Source organism: Eschrichtius robustus, chromosome 7 (assembly GCF_028021215.1).
Source record: "Eschrichtius robustus isolate mEscRob2 chromosome 7, mEscRob2.pri, whole genome shotgun sequence".
Taxonomy (NCBI): Eukaryota; Metazoa; Chordata; class Mammalia; order Artiodactyla; family Eschrichtiidae; genus Eschrichtius; species Eschrichtius robustus.
In genome coordinates, this window is record NC_090830.1 from 107,117,115 (window position 1) to 107,139,003 (window position 21,889).

The 21,889-nt window shown below is 42.6% G+C and overlaps 1 protein-coding gene across 3 annotated transcripts in view; it reads left to right on the forward strand.

The window, feature by feature from the left end:
* Positions 1-21,889, forward strand: part of ENTPD1 (ectonucleoside triphosphate diphosphohydrolase 1) — a 124,292-nt gene that overhangs the window by 59,816 nt on the left and 42,587 nt on the right. The window contains exon 2 of one of the 3 annotated variants that reach the window (XM_068548267.1): positions 17,284-17,411. The exons of the other annotated variants lie outside the window; for them this stretch is intronic. The gene's annotated coding sequence lies outside the window, so the exon portion shown is untranslated. The remainder of the gene's footprint in view (positions 1-17,283; positions 17,412-21,889) is intronic. 3 annotated transcript variants of the gene reach the window in all.

Sequence of the window (21,889 nt, forward strand, 5' to 3'; positions counted from 1 at the left end):
GCCTGGAATCTGAAGGCCGAGCAGAATATAGCTAAGCAAAGAGAGTGGGAGGAGAAGGTTCTAGGCAGAGTTAAAAAATTGTGCGAGGGCCCGGGGGCAGGGGAAGAAAGGTGAAGTGAGGGCTGAAAGGAGGCAAAGAGTGAGGGAAGGGTGGTGATAAGGGAGGCTGGAAGCCCAAGAAGGGACAGGACAAGTAGGACCTACGGGTTACATGAAGGATTGTGGTCTTTATTCTAAAGTAATAGGAAGCTATGAAGGGTTTTAAGTAACTAGTGGGTGATGTGATTATATGGAGACTTTGAAAAGATCACCGTGGCTGCAGTGTGGCAAACAAATTGTCGAGAGGCAAGAGTGGATGCAGGGAGACCAGTTAGGAGCCTGCTGTGGGAGATGGTGGTTGGACTAAGAAGGTGGCAGGGTGATGGAGGGGGGCGTGGGCATCAGAATCTTTGGGAGATAGAATCCCAGGACTTGACACAAGCTCTCAGTAACATTTGCTGAGTGAGCAGGCTCCTCGGATGTGAAGGACAACGGTGAGGAAGGAATGGAGGATGATGCCATTGTTCTTGGGTCACAACTGGATGAGCAGTAGAGATGCTCACTGAGCTACGGGCATTGAACTATGGAGAGCTGGGGGAGGGACAGGTTTGGGGAGAAGGGGAAAGCAGGAATTCTGTTTGGGCAGAAAAAGTTTGAGGTGCCTGTGAGTTATCCAAGGTGAAAGGTCAAGGAGGCAGCTGAATACATGTGTCTGGGCTAAATATAAGTTAGTGTATTTCCCACATATGGACAGTACTAACCGAGGCCATGGGGCTGGTTGGGATCACTCTAATCATTCTTTTCATACAGAGCTCACTGCATCTTCACATCAGCTTCCCAAATTAAGTGATGGATGTTTTTAAAATTTCAGTCTAGAAAATGAAATTTAGAAAGACTAAGTAACTTTCCCAAGTCACACAGCTAGTTAAGAGGCAGGGGTGAGTGTCCATCCTACAGGATAGTTATAATAATCAAAAACAAGGAATGGATGCGTTATTACCTAATCATACTGCTTCTCTTAGAATGACTCACTGTCAGAGACAATGTAGTTAACCATGCTTGCTTAGAAAGGACCAGCTAAATGTGTAGTTCCTTCTATTATACACTTATCATCTGAGTCTATTATTCTTGGTAATTCAGTGAGAAAGTATTCCATGGAGTTTATGACTAAGCTCTGGGATACAGAGTTGGGATTTACTGCCTAAACATCTGCCCTCTTGCTTCCTACAATACATGCAAACTGAAGTCGAGTTGCCTGGCAGCTCACTAACAATAGTCAGAACCATAGAGTTGAGAAGTTAAAACACATATGGAATGATCAAATAAATCTCCCCTTTTCTTGAGGGAAAACATTGTGTACTAAAAATTCAAATCAATCTTATCCATTCATTTATTCAACTGACACATGGAATACTGACACAGACCAGACCCTTTGCTGGTTTCTGGAGATCTAAAAAGGTACACTGTGTTCTCAAGGTGCTCAGTCTCATAGAGGAGACTGACACAGGTTAAAGGCCATTATAGCATTGTGGGAGGGAAGCTATGAGAGAGATGCAAAGGAGGGTATTTAATCCATCATTAGAGGAGGGGCTAGAGGCTTTCAGGAAGACTTTCTGGAAGTGGTGACACATAAACTGATTATCCTCAGCTTCAATCTCTTCATAAGGTACAAAAAGATAAAGAAGAGAGCTTCAGGCAGAAGAAAAAAGCAGGAACATTGTACAAGACATGAAGATGTGAAAAAGAAGGGCCAATTTAGAGACTAACACCTTGAACTACACCTGAATTGTGTGGGGACTTGGCCTTAAAATTGTGGTTAAAGAGTTTAACTTCTGTCTTGAGACACATGGGAATCATTGAAGAAGTTCACACTGGTGGGGTCATATAATCAGGTTTGCATTTTTAGGATGATCATGGTAGCTTCAAAGTAGAGGACAGATTAGAAGGGGAAGAGCCTAGATGTGGGGAGGCATCTACAGAAGCTATTGTAGAAGTCCAGGCAAGAAATAGAAAAATGAAAGGATTTGGGAGATATTTAGTGGGTAGAATCAGTAAAAACTCGGAGGGAGTTTGCTTGGAGGGAGAAGGGAGAGTCTGGGGAGACTGGGGGCATGGTGCTGACCTTCACTGAGCAGATTATACAGAACAATTGGAGTGGGAAAGAAAGTTTAGTTTTAGACATGGTGATTTTGGCTGTAGAACATCAAAGCAGGTATGTTCAGTAGGTGACTAGAATTATAGATTTGGAGCTCAAGATAAAGTCCTGTACTGGAGATACAGATCAGGGGATCATCCCAATAAAGTTTAGGGAGCCATCACCATTCAGTTGGTTGTATGTGTATGAAGCGACATGAGCCAAGTTTCCAAGATGGAACACTGTGGAACATCCTTATTTAAAGGGTATGGTGAGAAAAAGGTGCCAGCGAAGTAAGAGAACTATTAGAAGAGTCTGGTGTCATGGGAGCCAAGAAAAGAGAGTTTATGTAGTACACAGTGTCAAATTCTATAGGAAATGGAAAAGCATCCATCAGATACTTGTGGGAGTGGCGTTAGTAGAATGGTGGGACAGAAGCCAGGTGTGGTGGATCAAGGAGTGAGTGGGCTGTGGGAAGGTGGAATTTAGGAATGCATAGAGTGCAAGGAGGAAAACAGAACAAGTCAGAGGAAGTCAAATCTTAAGAACTGGTGCGGCCTGTATCAGCTCACTGGGAGGCTGGAGGCAGAGAGCCGAAGGCAAGAGAAATGGAATGAATGTCCCTGCGCTGTATAAAGCTCTGAGGAAAGGGGGAGTGGCCTTTCTCCACCCCGTCCTAAGAGCCTTGGTGGTGGTGGGCCCAGGAGTGTCTTTGTTATCTGATTTAGCTATCCCATCCCTGAAGACGGTCTGCCAATGCGGCATTCTCAGAGGTCAGTTCTAGACAACAAAGACTTTCCTGGAAGGTGGAGTAAAATTTTCCTCTTCAACTCTTGCATTCCCCAGAGTCTTTGGGTGTGTACGAACTTTTATAAAGAATTTCAACTATTTTAGCCACCACTTCCAAGGACCATAAGGTATGGTTCCTTGTATGGTATCCTTGTGTGGTATCCTGAGCTTTTGCTGAGGTGGAGACACTTTCCCCTCCACTCAGAACATTATTATAATTCCAAAGAAGAGAAAGTATATGGGATCCCTCTTGTCTGCTTTGACCACCTAAAGTGTGCTTCCTTGTCTGGCTGAGCCCCTCCTACCTCTGTGAGTCTGAGCAAATAAGAAAGCAGCCCGCCTGGGTGTGAACAAGAAGTGCATAGACTGTGCTGTGCATGTGGCTCCTGTGGTCTCCGCATCGCATCGGTATTCTACAGGCAGCCTGCGTCTCATAGGGAGAGACAATCTATTTCACTTTGTGGAATAAAGAAAATGAGAATCCCATGAAACCAAACATGCATATGAGGTATCTATAGGTGGCATAATACCCCCTATTGTTTAACAATGATTAGCTCACTTTTCACCTTGTAGAAAAATCATGGCAAGATGACTTGAACATGAAATCATAGTAGGGGGTTAGTTTGATTAACTTTGAGGAGTCATCCTACATCACTGTGGAGAAAGAACTTTCAGAGAAGTGGCCATGAGCCAAGGCACCTTCTCCCCCAAGGCTGTGCTACAGGCACACTGCATCGACCAGTTCTTTTAGTTGCCTTTTCACTCCATGCAGATGACCTTGCCTCAGCATATTCACGCATCTTTCTTCATTCAGTATACAAAATTGAGTAGGACACCACTTTCTTAGTTGTGTTCTGGATTTGAGGAAATACTCAAGTCACAAGATTGAACATACTTTTTTTTTTTAAAAGTGTGGGCGATTTTGGTAGGAGCTGCCCTCATCTGTTATGGGTTGATCTTAATTGTTTTTCTTTAAGGAAGACACTTTCTCCAAGGTCCAGGAACCTTTCTTTAACCCCTCCTGCTTTCCACCTCACTAAATGAGTACAGAAAATATGCTTTAAAACATCTAGGGTACTCTCAGATTGCCCGTCCCAAATATCAGTTGTATCTGTCACATCCTTGACAGGAACTAGATACTAATCGATTTAAGACTGAGTTCTCACATAAGCATCTGAAGTGCAGATACTCTGTGTTGATTGTTGAAGAGAGCTGCTTAGATACCAGATGATCTGTGACAGAGTTACCATGGACATTTAGAAACTTGATCATATCTTATTCAGAGAGCTGTCCCCTCTTGTATTGATACATAACAGCAGAGGTGCCAAATTTCCCTTAGAATAAAGCTTTTAATCCACCCAAAGCCTGGCCAAATGAGACCTGATGATTTTGCACTAAAGAATACAAAAGAGATGACATTGATCTGGGAAGACTGAATGAATGGGGACCCAGAGACAGCTGCTTGGACTAATTAAGTTGGTGAGTGGCTGGCACAGTGGTAGAGTGGACAGAGGATCAGCAAAGTTGACATCAAACCACCAACGCATCTCTTCCCATTTACCCGATGCCCACCTTCCAGGTTCCTAGCATCTTTGTCACTTTAATCCAAACTGGAAACCCTCTGTAGATTCTTTCTCTTCAACTCAGAGCCTTTGGGTTTTCAGGAATTTTTATTAAGAATTTTTAATTGCTCAGAGAATTAAGGAAGGAAGGAAGAGAGGGAAGGGGGAGAAGAAGGAGGAGAAAGAAGGGAGGGGAAAGAAGAAGGGAGGGAGTAAGGAAGGTCACATGGTAAAATATTTTATGAATTGCTCCGTGCAAAAGGGCATTAACATGCAGGCCTGGGACTCTATCCTTGGGGGGAGCTGCCTACAAGGTTGGCCTTTGGCTGGTGTCTGGGAGCTTGGATTTGGGGAGGGTTCTCACCATTCTGAGAATTAAGGAAATGGCTTGCTGTGCCTGGACTGTTCGTGCAGGTAGTGAGGTTTGTGTTGGGCATCTGCTTTCCATCTGGAGTCTGGAATCTTGATGTATGCTGGATGGTAGGTGCCTGTGTGACTGGCCCCCAGTGAAGGCCCTGTGCTCTGGTGAGCTTCTCTGATAGACAACATTTCACATGTGTTATCACAACTCATTGCTGGGGAATTAAATGTGTCCTGTGGTCTCCACTGGGAGAAGACCCTTGGAAGCTTGCACCTGGTTTCCCCTAGACTTTGTCCCATACTTCTTTTCTCTTTGTTGATTTTTCTTCATATTCTTTGACTGTAATAAATCTTAGTCATGAGCTATGACTATATGCTGAGTCCTGTGAGTCCTCCTAGTGAATCTATAACTTTTCAGAGATGTCTGTGCCTTTACCCAGTGGGAGCATACTGTTCACATTGTTCCACATCTTGCTTTTCACAATATAAAATGTTTTGAAGACCGTTTGCATCAACATTCATAGATCTCAATCTTTTCCATGCCTGAATAGTACTATGCATAACTGTACTAGAATTTATATATTCAGATCTCAATTAATGGACCTTTAGTAACTTTTATTATTGCAATTACAAATAATGCTGCATTGAACATTCCTATACATGCATCTTTTCATGCATTGATAAGTATTACCAGCAGGTTAAATTCCTAGAAGTAGAATTCTTGGGTCAAAGGATATATATGCTTTGCTCTTTGATAGATATTGCAAAATTGCCCCCCACCAAAGAGGCTGTGTGGATTTTTACTCCCATCAACATGCAAGAAGTGCCTGTTTCCCCATATTTTTGTTGATACATATTTCTTTATCAAATTTTCAATAAAGTGCACCCTTTTTAGGTGTACAGTTCTGTGAATTTTAACAGATGTATGTAGTCTTGTAACTACCACCACAATCAAGATATAGAATGTTTCCATCATCTCAGAAAGTTCCCCTGTGGACCTTTGTAGTCAATCCTCAGTTCCTGAAACTGCGTATTGATCTGATTCCTGTCCTTAGTTTTGCCTTTTTCAGAATATCATATAAATGAAATCACACGTAGTCTTTTGAGTCTGGCTTCTTTCACTTAGCATAATGCTTTTGAGATTCATCCATGTTGTTGCATTTATGTGTAGTTTATGCCCTTTTTGTTGCTGAAGAGAATTCCATTGTATCACAATTTGAGTACATTCACTAGTTGATGCGCACTTGGGTTGTTTTGAGTTTTTGGTGATGAATAAAGCTGTTAGAAATATTTAGGTACAGGTTTTTGTGTAGACATGTCTTCACTCTTTTGGGGTAAATACCTAAGAGTAGGATTGCCTGGTCATATGGTAAGTATATGTTTAACTCCATAAGAAACTACCAAACTCTTTCCAAAGTGGCTGAGCCATTTTGCATCCCCAGCAGCAGTGTATGAGAGTTCCAGTAGCTCTGCATCCTTGCCAACATTTGGTATTGTCAGGTTTTTTTTGCCATTCTAATGAGTATGTAATAATATTACATATTTATCAAACTTTAAAAAAACTTCGCTATTCTAAGTAATAAAAGGTATCTCAATTTTCATTGACTACATTTCTTTAAGTTAGGGTAATTAGAATACTTCTAATATGTTGAAAATATTTATTTCTTTTTCTTTAAATTGCCTATTTATGTTCTTGGCCCATTTTTCTACCAGATGGGTTGATCATTTTCTTAATGATTTTTAATGACTCTGTATATTAATGAAACCAACTATTTCATAGTCGTTGCAAACATTTTCCTCAGTTTGTTATTTTTTACTTTGCTTATGGCATATTTTGCTGCAGAAATATTTTTATGTTGCTTCTGACTTTTGTACCTCATAGGTACAAAAATGAGGAGGTAGAAATAAGATAACTTACAAATGTGAGATGTAGAAAACAGGGGGCTGTAAGGCTGGGCAACGTGGGTGAATCAGTTCACCCAATCCCCACTCTGACCCCCACACTAGTGATATTTGGCCAGCACAGATTGTCTCAGTCTTTCTCACCAGCAACACAACCAAGGCTTGTTGACAAACGCAGCTGCTTTGAGAAAAGGTAGAATCCCCAGGGCACAATTCTTCAATTTCAGATGTGGAAGATGATTTGTTTAGCAGGAGCAATGTGTTTATTGCAGAGACCATCAATACACGAGATTGTTAACACTTGTTGGCTGGGACACAGGGAATTCCTGTCTGCAGTCTCAATGATATCACTCTGCCGGAAACAGCCCTCCTCCTTGCCAACCCTATACTTGAGTATGGGATTCCACGATGTCCACAAAGACCTGTTGTGCTCCATGCAGTCTATGGGTAAAAGAATTCGGGAAAGGCCAGAAGGGGTGTGGGTGAGGAGGTAGACGGAATGGTGGGAGGAAGTGAGGAGAAGGAGAGAGAGGAAAGGGGATTCCTTTGCTTCCTTATTTCCCACACCCAGATCCTCTGTTGGCATTTGATTTTTGCAGTCATTAACGTTTTTAGAGTCAGGCACATCAGTGCCAAGTCAGTTAGTTACTTGCTGCTAATCTGAGAAGAGCACAGCCCACAGCAAAAAGAATGGTGGGATGGAGAGTGTGGGGTTGGCAGAGTCTGATTTGCAGGAAGAGCTTGCTGTACACTCCCACCCCGGTTCCACTGCCCCGGGTCACTAAATGGGCTCTTCCCACCCAAAGCTGAACCTCTGAGGCGCCCACTCAGGATCAGCCAGTCTACTTTGTTAGGATAAGTGCACTCCTTTTCTAACTAAAGCGCTGTGAACTGAGACTAACCAGCTAATTAACATCTCAAAGAGCAGAAACAAAAGATCATAAGTAAAAGCAAGTAACTTTCTCTGAAGTCTGGGGTTCAGGAGATCAGTGGAACAGGACATGGGTATTTACTCAATAACCTGTCTCTCTACCTCTCTTTCTATTCCCACCCCCGCCTATCCCTTCCCCTCTTATTCTCTGGCTCCTTCTCCCAAGCCTGTGTCTATCTTGTTTTCCCTCCCTCTCCTTTACTTTTCACCCTTTAACTAACTGGTCATCATTGAGGCCTTGAAGTACATTTTTAGTATTTGTCTATTTATTGACATTGTACTGACTTCCTCGACTTAAAAGCAGGCAGGAAAAACCCCCACCAAATTAAACTGCTTTATCCTCAAACTTGACTCTGGATTTATTAATTGGGAAAATATGGTGGGGGGTGGTGTGTGTGAAATGTAAGATCTTTCTATTTGAACAGAACTTTGGGTGAGTTCTTTTGCATTGTGTCACCTGAGAAGGAATGAAGCTGAGTAATTTCTATGCATCGCTAACGCAGGGCAGTGGTTGACGCAGTGGAGTGGAGTTGAGAGACTTGGATCCAGTCACTGCTCTGCCAGTTGTAAGCTGTGTGACTTTGAGCAAGTCCCTTAACCTCCCTAGGAACTGTAATCCCAGCCTCTGCCTCTTAGCTGCTAGCTTCTGACCATCAGGGACCGAAAGACTTCTTATTTTATTTTATTTTATTTTATTTTATTTATTTTATTTTTTCACATCTTTATTAGAGTATAAATGCTTTACGATATTGTTAGTTTCTGCTGTACAACAAAGTGAATCAGTTGTATGTATACAGATGTCCCCATATCCCCTCCCCCTTGAGCCTCCCTTCCATCCTCTCTATCCCACCCCTCTAGGTGCTCACAAAGCACCAAGCTGATCTCCCTGTGCTATGCAGCAGCTTCCAGCTAGCCATCCATTTTACATTTGGTAGTGTGTATATGTCAGTGCTACTCTCTCACTTCGTCCCAGCTTCCCCTTCCCCCACTGTGCCCTCCAGTCCGTTCTCTAAGACTTCATATTTTAAAAATATAACATTGTCTGGTGTCATCAGTGACAACAGTCCAGACAACCCCTTCAGCCAAATCCTCAAAGTCAGTCACTTTTCATTTCTGGATAATGAGATTGGCTTCTATGTACAGCGCCAGTACCACACACCAGGCACTGTACTAAGCCTCAGTCATGTGGTGTAGGGTAGGGTGGTGGCTAAAAGCCTGGCCTCTGGATCCAGAATGCCTGACTTTAATTCCTGGTCCCAACATTTACATCAGTGTAAGTTTGGGCCATCTTCTTAACCTCTCTATGACTCAGTTTCCTCACCTGTAAAGTGACAATAATGAGGATGATAATAGTACCTGTAATTTGTGACCTTATTTGGAAGTAAAGTCTTTGCAGATGTAATTAAGGATCTTGAGATCGTTCTGGCTTTAGGATGGGCCCTAAATCTAATGATTGGTGTCCTCATAAGAGAAAGGAGAGGGAAATTTGATACACACAGAGACAGGGAAAAAGGCCATGTGCAGACAGAGGCAGATATTGGAGTGATGCAGCCATAAACCAAGGAATGCCGGGAGCTACCAGAAGCTGGACAAGGTAAGAAAGGAATCTCTCCAGAGCCTTTGGCCCTGTTGACACCTTGATTCTGGACTTCTGGCCTCTGGAATTGTGAGAGAGTAACATTCTTTTGTTTTAAGTCACCATGTTTGTGGTAATTTGTTGTGGCAGCCCTAGGAAACTGATACAGATGATGATAATAGTACTACCTCACAGGAGTGTTGTGAAGGTTAAATTAGTTGCTGTGTTTAAAGTGCTGAGAGCAGAATCTGGAATGCAGCGAGGGCTCTTTTGTAGGTTGTTATGTAAATTGTTAGCTCACTGACCCTTACCTAACAACCCTATGAATTCCTTACTATTGTGACTCCCATTTTGCATGCAGGGAATTGGAGGCTTAGAGAGACTGAGCAAAGGTGAGGTTGTTTGGACTCTGCTCTAGCTTGAGCCACCCTTCAGAAGTCTGTGGAGTTTGGCTTTCTACTGATGGATCCTGGTGACTGTTGGCTTGGCGACCCCTCATAATGGTGCTCTCTCAGCAAAGATTCACCAGTCCTGGGTCACCAAGAAGACCAGAAGGTATAGAGAAGACCTATCATGATATATGGTACTTGCTCCTCCTGGATGCGTCTTCCCAGCTCTGGTCTTGGCACAAGCAGAGCCACGCTCTGTCCACACTTGACTGTGTGTTTGTCCTATGACCTGACTTCATGGGGGTGCCTCAGCACCTCATCATAAGAGACAGGGGTGCGCCGCCTAAAAGACCACACACTTCCTGTCCAGGTACTTCAAAGGTTCCTGGTGGTTCCTTGTTTACCCCTATGGTGCTGAGTGTAAATTATACAAACGATTAGAAGTAAGTCAGATCACTTAGAGTAAGACAAAGCCCTCACCAGAACGTGCAAGGCCCCACAAGCAAGGCACCCAGTGACTCCACCCCTGACCATCTCTTACTATTTTCCCCTTCATCAGTCATCCAGCCACACTAGCCTTATGGCCAGACACTGATCCACCCCAGGGCCTTTGCACATGCAGCTCCAGTTACCTTAAATTCTATTGCCCAAGTGGTATGCTTGCTTTCTCTTTATTCCTATCACTTTTAATGTCACCATCTCAGGTCTTTCCTAATTACCCTATCCTGCCTCTTCACCTGCTTTTTCTCTCTCCTTAGCACTTATAATTATGTAACATACTATAAATTTTACTTATCTTGCTTATTATCTTTTCTTTCAGACTAGCATCTAAGCACCATGAGGATGGGGACGTTTATTTGATTTGTTCACTACTGTAGCTGAGAGCCTAGGGCAGGTCTAGTGAATAGTATAATGCATTCAATAAATAATTGTTGACTAATTGAACAATGAATGAAACAACAACTATAGAACTCCCAAACTGAAATAGGCCAATCCATTAAATATCTAGAGGTAGCACATGAAGAGAGGACTACTGGAACAATTGAGCTTTGAAGCATACGGAGGGGAGCTTGATTTTGAAGGTGACAAGGAAAAAGATTTGGTGGAGAAAGAGGGGAATAGAATTCCAACTGAAGGAACTCTCATGTTGAAAAATGTCAGAATCCAAAATTCATTTATTCGTTCAACTAGGGATATAGCAATGAATGAGCCAGAAAAAAAAGTCCCTTCACTTAAGGAACTTACAGTCTAGTGGTCATAATGTCAGGCATTATGATCTCGGGCACACACATCTGCTTATTGGAATGGTGAGATGGGAAGGGCTTGAATTTCTGAAGGGCTGAGGGGTCCAAGTAGACCAGTGAGGCTTTCATCTGGCAAGCAGAAGGAAGCTACATTAAATTCTTAATTAGGGAGAACCCTGGGAATGTCAATTATGGAGGAATTCTGCAGCCGCATGAAGGATGGATTCTGATAGGAAAGGGAATTAGGGAGATACCAGAAAGGGCTATTGTAGAAGAGGTGGGGGTGACGGGAACAGCGGGGTGGATATCACCATATAAGAGGTTGGGTCTAAGGGCCCTGGAATGAAGCACATGGGAAAGGATCTTAAAGCACTTGAGTGGGAGAACAATCTAAATACGCGTCACCAAGAACTCCCCCGTGATGGAGAGGAAGGAAGATGGCAGAAAGGGGGCAGAGACTCTAGGAGCTGGGGAAATGGCAAAGCCAGAGTAGGACCAGTCCCCCGAGCTTCAGTGATTCTTCCATCACTGGGCTGTGTAAACACGGGAAGGACCACAGCACTGCACTGATGTTTACTAGTGCTTGTCTGTATTGGCTGCTTTGTTCTGTATATGACAAGCCAAGCTTGGTCCGGGTGTGACCCATCAGAAGTTGGAAATGATTTGAATCTAGTGAGTCTCACTGAATCCACAGAGCAAAACTTTTGTTGTTTTTGCCGAAAACCCACCACGTCTGTCAACACCCCAAATCTTTTTATTAATGGAGTAAAATTTTAGGATAATACATCTTTGGTATCATGAAGTAGAGATGCTGGGATTTCTCTGTATAGCAGAATTTTGACTAAGGACAGATTACATAATTTTAATCATTAATAGGATGCCAACTGTGGATGTCATGATGGCTGTTTCTGTAAAAATGAAAAAGAATCAGCTTTTTTTTTTTTTTTTTTTTGCCTCTGACATAGCTAGTTGGCTTGAAATCAGTCTGTGTTTTCTCAGAGCTTGGGTTTCCTTCACTTTTGTCTCTGTCAAGTGAAGAGCTGACATTTCTACCTGGCTCTCACCTCAAACAGGAAAGCTTTCTCATTTGTCATATGAAAGGAGGAGAATGGGAGGGAAGTGGCAGTCTTGAATTCTCCAGGATAGTGAGACAATACAAAGGAAAACAAATACAACACTTTGCTGTTAGATATTTTTGGTAAAAATGTTCCTTGCAATTGTTTTTTGAAATACCGTTTCACATTGTATGATACAAGTCACGTTTCTGTTATCCACAAGGGAAATGAAGGGCTTTTCAGGGGGAAATACAGTCATTGTGAATTTTCTGTAACAGAACTTGACTGTAGCAGTCATGGCATCTGAAAGAGCTCTGGGGCCTGGGAAGAGAGGGCAGTTACTGAAGTGGTTCCCTTTTATGAATACATCCTAGATAAGTCCACCTGGACCCCCGCGTCTGGTACCACTTCCTAAGAAGAGCCCGGCTTCCTCCATGTGATAAGGGCTTTTGAAAATTACCTGCCATGGTTCATAGAAAACACAGTATTTTAATTATTCCTCTCTGGGTAATCTAGTCAGTCACATGAAAAACAAACTTAGCCATTATTTTTTTGATAATACAGCTTTTGAAAATTGTGTATGAAAAATTCCTAAACTTCCTCTCTGATCTAAGTTCTTTTTCTTATCATATCTTTAATAAGACAAATGTGATGAAAGCCTTGAATATATTCTAATAATATGGATATCATTGCAAAAACTGGGCAAATGTGAGAAAGTATACTTCCTTATTTTTATTCTCTATTTTTTTACTGAAGTATAGTTGATTTACAATGTTGTGCTAATTTCTGCTGTACAGCACAGTGACTCAGTTACACACACATATATACATTCTTTTTTTTACATTCTTTTCCAGTATGGTTTATCCAAGGAGATTGGATATAGATCCCTGTGCTATACAGTAGGACCTTGTTGTTTATCCATTCGAAATGTAATAGTTTGCATCTGCCAACCTCAAACTCCCAGTCCATCTCTCTACCTCCCCCCCTCCCCCTTGGCAACCACAAGTTTGTTCTCTGTGTCTGTGAGTCTGTTTCTGTTTTGTAGATAGGTTCATTTGTGCCGTATTTTAGATTCCACATATAAGTGATATCATATGGTATCTGTCTTTCTCTTTCTGACTTAACTTCACTTAGTATGATAATCTCTAGTTGCATCCATGTTGCTGCAAATGGTATTATTTTGTTCCTTTTTATGGCTGGGTAGTATTCCATTGTATATGTACACCACATCTTCTTTATCCATTCATCTGTTGATGGACATTCAGGTTGTTTCCATGTTTTGGCTGTTGTGAATAGTGCTGCTATGAACATAGGGGTGCATGTGTCTTTTTTTTTAAATCTTTATTGGAGTATAATTGCTTTACAGTGTTGTGTTAGTTTCTGCTGTACAACAAAGTGAATCAGCTATATGCATACATATATCCCCATATCTCCTCCCTCTTGAGCCTCCCTTTCACCCTCCCTATCCCACCCCTCTAGGTGGTCGCAAAGCACCGAGCTGATCTCCCTGTGCTATGCGGCTGCTTCCTACTAGCTATCTATTTTACATTTGGTAGTGGATATATGTCAGTGCTACTCTCTCACTACATCCCAGCCTCCTCTTCCCCCACTGTGTCCTCAAGTCCGTTCTCAACATCTGCATCTTTATTCCTGCCCTGCCACTAGGTGCATCAGTACCATTTTTCTAGATTCCATATATATGCGTTAGCATACAGTATTTGTTTTTCTCTTTCTGACTTACTTCACTCTGTATGACAGACTCTAGGTCCATCCACCTCACTACAAATAACTCAACTTTGTTTCCTTTTATGGCTGAGTAATATTCCATTATATATATGTGCCACGTCATCTTTATCCATTCATCTGTCGATGGACACTTAGGTTGCTTCCATGTCCTGGCTACTGTGAATAGTGCTGCAGTGAACACTGTGGTACTTGACTCTTTTTGAATTATGGTTTTCTCAGGGTATATGCCCAGTAGTGGGATTGCTGGGTCATATGGTAGTTCTATTTTTAGTTTTTTAAGGAACCTCCATACTGTTCTCCATAGTGGCTGTATCAATTTACATTCCAACCAACAGTGCAGGAAGGTTCCCTTTTCTCCACACCCTCTCCAGCATTTATTGTTTCTAGATTTTTTTGATGATGCCCATTCTGGCCGGTGTGAGGTGATACCTCATTGTGGTTTTGATTTGCATTTTTCTAATGATTAGTGATGCTGAGCAGCTTTTCATGTGCTTCTTGGCCATCTGTATGTCTTCTTTGGAGAAAGTCGATTTAGGTCTTCTGCCCATTTCTGGATTGGGTTGTTTGTTTTTTTGATATTGAGCTGCATGAGCTGCTTGTAGATTTTGGAGGCTAATCCTTTGTCAATTGCTTCCTTTGCAACTGTTTTCTCCCATTCTGAGGGTTGTCTTTTCGTCTTGTTTATGGTTTCCTTTGCTGTGCAAAAGCTTTTAAGTTTCATTAGGTCCCATTTGTTTATTTTTGTTTTTATTTCCATTACTCTAAGAGGTGGGTCAAAAAGGATCTTGCTGTGATTTCTGTCATAGAGTTTTCTGCCTATGTTTTCCTCTAAGAGTTTTATAGTGTCTGGCCTTACATTTAGGTCTTTAATCCATCTTGAGTTTATTTTTGTGTATGGTGTTAGGAAGTGTTCTAATTTCATTCTTTTACATGTAGCTGTCCAGTTTTCCCAGCACCACTTATTGAAGAGGCTGTCTTTTCTCCATTGTATATTCTTGCCTCCTTTGTCAAAGATAAGGTGACCATATGTGTGTGGGTTTACTTCTGGGCTTTCTGTCCTGTTCCATTGATCTATATTTCTGTTTTTGTGCCAGTACCATACTGTCTTGATTGCATGTATCTTTTTGAATTATAGTTTTAGTTTTGTCTGGTTATATGCCAGCAGTGGGATTGCTGGATCATATGGCAACTCTATTTTTCGTTTTCTGAGGAACCTCCGTACTGTTTTCCATAGTGGCTGCACCAACTTACATCCCCACCAACAGTATAGGAGGGTTCCCTGGAAAAGTACACTTTCAGCTGTTCAGTGATAATAATGAGTTAGTAAATATTCTCATTAAGAAAAGGAAGAAACAACTAGAGTCACATCAATCTATTTCCCACCTCAGGGCTTTTGCAGTTGATGCTTCCTCTTCCTGGAATGTTCTTTCTCCTTCTCACAGCTGTTGTTTTCTCATCATCCAGGTCTAAGCTCAGACATCACCTTCTCAGAGAGCCTTTCCTGACCTTCAGTCTAATCTCCCCACCCCAACTCTGCTGCAAGTCACTCTGTAACATTCCTTGGTTTTAATTTCTCCTCAACACTTTTCATGACCTGAAGTCACTTATTTGCATACTTCTTTTCTGGTTCATCTGCCTCCCCAACTAGATGTGAACTCCAAAGATCAGGGACCTTGTTGGTCATTTTCATTGGCTACTAAGATTAGTGCCTGAATGGATGGAAGGAAAATGATATAATCAAAATTGTTATATTTATGGAAACAAAAGAATAGGTAGACCTTTTGGACAGTTTGAGGGAGTAAAGCATTCAAAGTTCTATTATAGTAGAAACATTGCTGCAGTGTGCAACCCCTGGGTATTAGATATGTAATACTTCATCTAAAACATTTGCTTGTTGTAAGCTGTGTTTGTCAATATCACGACTTTGGGAAGTGAGGTAGGTAGTACTCAGGTAGGTAGGTAGTACTTAGGGGGCTCTTTTCCAGATTCCAGAGCCCTGGCAGCAAAAAGGACGTTTCTGCCACACCAGGATGTTTTGGCTTCAAGGTCTTTAAATCATGACTCTAATTGGATCAAAGCGTAAGTCTCATGGGAGGATCAGATCAGGGTTAGCTGTTTTAGCAGCTCAAAATGCTTTAAGAACTCAAGTTCTTTCCATCTCTCTGCTCAGCCATCCTTGGCTGGACAGTGTCTGAGGAAGAAGAGAGAATGCTTCCTTTCTGTTCCTAGGCTTGCCCCAGCAGACTTCCTCCAGGGTCTCACAGGCCATTTTGGGAGTATATGCCCACTGTTAAACCAATCACTGGAGAGGGAATGAGATTATGCAGAACAGTCAGCCCCTGTCAGTCAGCTGCTTGGGGGAGTGGCAGGCATCTGAACAAAACTGAGGTTCTTTTGGGAAGTGAGAAGGGGGGAAGTGCTGTATATTTCATTTATGATTCCGTTGTTTGGAAGCAATAGGTAATGGTGTGGATAAAACTTTTTCTCCTAAGTTTTGTACTGTTCGGTCTGATGGGTACAAACTGGTCCAAGATTCTAGAGATGGATGCAGACTGGAGACCCAGGCAGTTCCAGTCCTTTGGATTAAGTCCAACCTGTGCTCACAAGCTCGAAGGGGAGCTCCTGTGTTGGTGCAGCCACAGATGCTGAGAAAGAGGGAAAGAGGAGGAGGGGACGCAGGTTCCTCTTTCAGTTGCTTTAATCCCTTGCCCTGTCCTTAGACAAGTGAAAACTATTTTGGAGAACCCATCTCATTTCCACATGCTTCTTTATTACTTGATCCTATCCTTCTTCCCCAAAGCCTAAGAAAAAGGCTCGGGGATAGTTTGGGAAGCTGAGAGAGGAAGGATGAGAATGGAGGGAATGGTGTAACCGTTCCATTTCCTGTTCACCTCTACTGTAGGCTCTATTTATCCTGATCAAAGTAAATTTGCCTTTTATAGAATTCTCCTCCTGGAACTTTTTTATGTCCCATGATGGTGAGAGTATGGACAGGATAGACAAGATAATGTGAATGATGAAATGTTCAAAATTCCACACCCCTATGCTGTTGCCAATTACTTAACATATAAGTGTGGTTGAAGTGAAGGAATGTGTCAAGCCAGGAAATGTCATGAAGTAGAGGGACTACGATGTTCGATGATATACTCTGAATACTTTTTAATATCATACGCATTTTTTGGTAGATTTTAAAAATGAGGAGGGCTATCCTTGCTTTCTTTGTTACTTGAACCTTGATAGACCTACATGACCTATTAAACGAACTGCCAGTTTGGGATTTTTCCTTCTCCTCATCCCACATCTGACCACCGATCTAATTCTGCCCATTCTCCTTACCATAGCCACTAACTCAGTTTTGGCCCTCATCACAGTACAGACAAATCCTTTTGTTCTTGTATTATTTCCCAATTACTCTGCAAGTGCCTCATGGATAAAGATCAGCTTTTATCTATCTTTGCTGTCTCCAGAAAGCCAGCACAAGGCCATATAGAAAGGGGAAGAAAATCAATGTCTATTGATTTCTTGTTGATATTTTCTATTCTTCTTTCGTTTTTAGAGTCTGAAGTGAAGATATTTTGCTCTAAAAACATACTGGGCATCCTTGGCTTCTCCTCTGTCATCGCTGTGGTAGCACTGCTCGCTCTGGGGCTGACCCAGAACAAACCACTGCCAGAAAATGTTAAGGTAACTCAAACCCCTGAGTGTGTGTGTGTGTGTGTGTGTGTGTGTGTGTGTGTGTGTGTGTGCGCGTGGGCACGCGCGCACATGTGTTTGAGGGGCCCTGGGTGGGGCGGAGGGAAAGTGAGGTTATGGTAAATCAGAGCATACAGTAGGAGTGCGGTTCTGGAAGCCCAGGAGCAAGTCGGTCTCCGTGGAACTAGGCAAGTAAAATGGCAGCGGATGCTCATTCTGGAGGAAAGAATGCCTTTAATCAATTAGTGGTGGGAAGATGATTGTCTTGGATTGTTCAGCAAATTGATTAAATCAATATTCTAATAGAGACAGATGCTTTATTCACCACATCCAGATCTGTGATATACTGTGCTGGTATTCTACGATCTAGTGCTATCTCTGCTTCTTACTCACTGTTTCATTGTGGAAACAGTGAACTCTTTGTTTATTGAACACTGCATTCTTTGTTCTTCTTACTCCATTATTATTTTATTTATTTATTTTTTGACTGTGTTGGGTCTTCATTGCTGCGCTCAGGCTTTCTCTAGTTGTGGTGCGCAGGGGCTACTCTTAGTTGCGGTGCACGGGCTTCTCATAGTGGTGGCTTCTCTTGTTGCAGAGCATGGGCTCTAGGTGCGTGGGCTTCAGTAGTTGTGGCACTCAGGCTCAGTAGTTGTGGCACGCGGGTTCTAGAGCACAGGCTCAGTAGTTGTGGCACACGGGCTTAGTTGCTCCGCAGAATGTGGGATCTTCTGGGACCAGGGCTCAAACCCATGTCCCCTGCGTTGGCAGGCAGATTCTTAACCACTGCACCACAAGGGAAGTCCCCTTACTCCGTTATTATCACTATCACCAAAGTTATAAAATTTATTAGACAGCTCTGTATAAAGCACTTTGGAAGACAAAGATTGTGGGGAAGACTTGTTCCTCTTCTCCAAGATATTAAATAAATCAATTTTAAAATCAATTTAAAAAAGACCCCAGAGAACACATACATGTATCAAATATAGTAATTTGAAATGAATTCATGGATGGACAGACTTCTGGTGAAATTTCCACATTTGAAGAGCTAGTTAGTATCATTAAAAATAATTAGGATCATTAACTCTGCTGTGATTTATTTCTGCTTCCTTTCAAATTCATCAAAGCAGAATTTCAGAGACATGGATAGCTCACTAATACCTTGTAATATGGTCATCATTTTATTTAATCCATTAATTTAGAAACATATGGTAAGTTTAAATTTGTATTGCAAATACACCAATGTTAAACTTTCATTTGAATTATAATAAATAAATCTTCAAGGGCCCAGAGACCAATATGCTAATGAATGCATACGTACATGTGGGCAGTGACATATCCAGAAGTTAACTTGACTACGGAGGCCCTGGAATACATGTACAGAAGTATGTATATTTTTTGCATTTGAAGATACCAAACTGTGAGCCTGGAAAAATGGATGCATATGCCAGGCCTCTGAAACTATTGCCACCCACCCAAACCATTTGCTATATAGCAGAGGCCTGGATATTACATTGGCATCCGTTTGCCACACAGATTCAACCCAGTGGGGCTGTGCACAGCAGTCCCTTTGTCAGCACAGAAGGCTGATACTGTCTCATTGTCAGTGGTCTCTTGCCTTTTAATGTTGAGTGATGTTGGCTCTCCTGGCAAAACTTCACTCACAACTGAAGGCTCATGACATCTTGGTTTTGCTATTTGTTTACCAGCTCCAAAAGTACATGATTGCCTTCTTGATTTGACCTTTTTATATGCTCATTATTGCATCACTGGAGAGGGAGACTGCCTAGGAGGCAAAATCCACGACAGACTTAGGCTCTGTGTTCTCGGTGAATACTCGTGGTCATGGATGACCTTCCGTCATTCATGACTGGTTGTCTTCAAGACTGCCGTGATTCTGTGTTATTGTGTTGGCCTGGAAAAACGGAGCAAGGTCTTTGGCATCTGAAGTGAATCTTTATAGCAATGTCACTGGCTTGATCCCACTAGGACCCTCTGAAGAGCCGTAGAGAAAGCACTTCAGAATGATCTACCCTAGGGATTTATCTCCTGGTTCTCATCCCCCGTTGGTCAAGGGTCATCCCAGAGGTTGTTAACTCCCTGGCACTTCCAGTTTTGCACATGTGTCAGAAGGGCTATGTGGGTACCACAGGTGACCTACTAGGTGGTAGGAGAGAAGACCCTGAGAAGAAATAGAGAGATGAGAAGGTACAGGTGGAGCTGGAGTAAAAAGGTTGGTCAAGGACATGTGAAGTGGCCACAAGAGGTATCTGAAGCATCACTATACCTATTGGTTTTTGTGGGGGCAGAGAGTCGTTTGTACAAATAATTTCAGAAATAGAGACATATTAATACAGAGGCAGGTACAGTGCTATGGCAGCCCAGAGGAAGGAGTCACCAGTTGTGCCTGGTCACATGAAGACTTCACGGAGGCAGCAGCCTTGGGGCCAAGTAATAAGGAACACTAAGGAGTTTCCCAGGAGGTGAGGTAGGACATGTTCTTTACGAAGACCATACCATGTGTTACAGAGTGGCAGCTTAAAATAGCAGGTGATCTTGGGGAATCACTAGCAGTTCAGTATGGCTGGAATATTGAATATGGGGCAGGAAGGAATGGTGGGAGAGGAGACTTTAGTCTGAGCTTAGTTTGCCTAGCTCAGGAGTGGATGTCTCATCCATTCAACTCTAGTAGTGCTCAAGATTGGCTCCATGTTAAAAGCACCTGGGAAGCTTTTAAAAAATACTCATATCTGGGCGCTACTCTGGGTCAATTAAATCAGAATCTTTGGGGTGAAGCCCAGGCACTGGTATGTTTTAAAAGCTTCCCAGGTGATTCTAATGAGCGGTCATGCTTGCCAACCACTGCTTCGAAGGTTTCAAACAGGGAGGTTATGCCCAGATTGTGTTTCCGAGATTCCTCTTGGCTGGAGAGCAGATTAGAGGAAGAGAGACCAGTTAGGATGTTCCTGACATTGTGTAGACATGGCAGTTGAGCCTGGAACTAAGGCATTGTCTGTGGAATTAAGGCATTAAGGAGATAATGTGAGAGACACTTAGGTTGACCAGATCTTAGTGATTAGATTCCTTAGAGGACCTTTTAGGATAAAGATGGAACACGTTGGGATGTAATGTTGAGAACAACCTCTGCATGCTTCTGTTTAAAGAGGGTGGTGGCCATAAGCCCCTCTATGGAAAGACTTTCAGCTGTCTCTCTACCCACTGCCTCTGATTCTTCATCCCTGTCTTATTGCAGGGATAATTATTCTGTCTGCTCAGAGTGTGACACAACATGGGCCATGGATTCACACTGCCTGGGTTTAAACGTCAGCCCTGCTCTTATAGTCACAGGACATAACTTCTCTGAGCCCCAGTTTCTCCATTTGTAAGACAGAACTGATAATTGATATCTCATAAATTACTGTAGGAATGAAGTGGGATAAAGTAAATGCATTGTGAAGTATGGAATAAGATGCTGGCCCCTTGCAGATACTCAATGGTTGGTAGCTCATGTATTATCATTATCATCTTTGCAGCCTATCTGTCTGGTGACAAATCACCACTTATCTTTTTCCCTGCCTCTTCCCATCTGACTTGCCCTCTTCTAGCCCAGTTCTGGTCAGCCCTCCCGTCCTGAAGATCCAGTCTTGTCGTCTTCCTGCCTGGTCCAGTCTGGGTTCAGCCTTGCTGGGGAGGTGGGTGGCCTCATGCCTGGGCCACATCTGGCAAAACACAGGAAGTCTTTATTGTACTGATGAGTCTACTTGCCCAGCTACCCAGGTTGTAAAGCATATTGAGGACAAGGACTGGGTTTCATTTGTCTTTGCCTATGTTTTAATACTCTTTCACTCAATTTATTCATTTAATAAATAGTCATTGACCGTCTACTCTACTTTAGGCCCTAGGGATACAGCAGTGAGCAGGACTGGCAAAGTCCTGACCCTCATGAAGGTTATAGTCTAGTGGAAGAGATAATCATTAACCAAATAGTCACAAAATAAATGTTAAATTACGACAGCACAGCCTCTGACTTGGGTGGCTGCCTCATAGAAGTTCGCTGACTCAGTGAGTAGAGTGGGCATCTTGAACAGGTAAAACTGCTCCCTCCTTGGCTGTGAAGAGCGTGTGAGGAAGGACTAGCCCGACAGCAGAATCTGTCAGCCTCTGCCTCAGGCTCCCCTGTGGATGCTGACTCCCCGTTCTCACTCCCAGAGCATACCCAATTCAAACCTCCAGGTTGTAGAACCTGGGAATCTACACAGGTAACAGGTGTCCTGGGCTGTTCTCATGACATTGAAGTCTGGGAACTACCGCCATGTAGATACGCAACAACCACATTGCAAAAACAAACAAACATAGGGCTTAATGAACTGAAGAATCATGAGCTGTACCTGTGTCCCCTGAGGAAGTGCCTTTGTCCTGGTGGACGTGGTGGGGAGGTAGAGTTGAGGTCTGCTTGGTTTACCACTTCC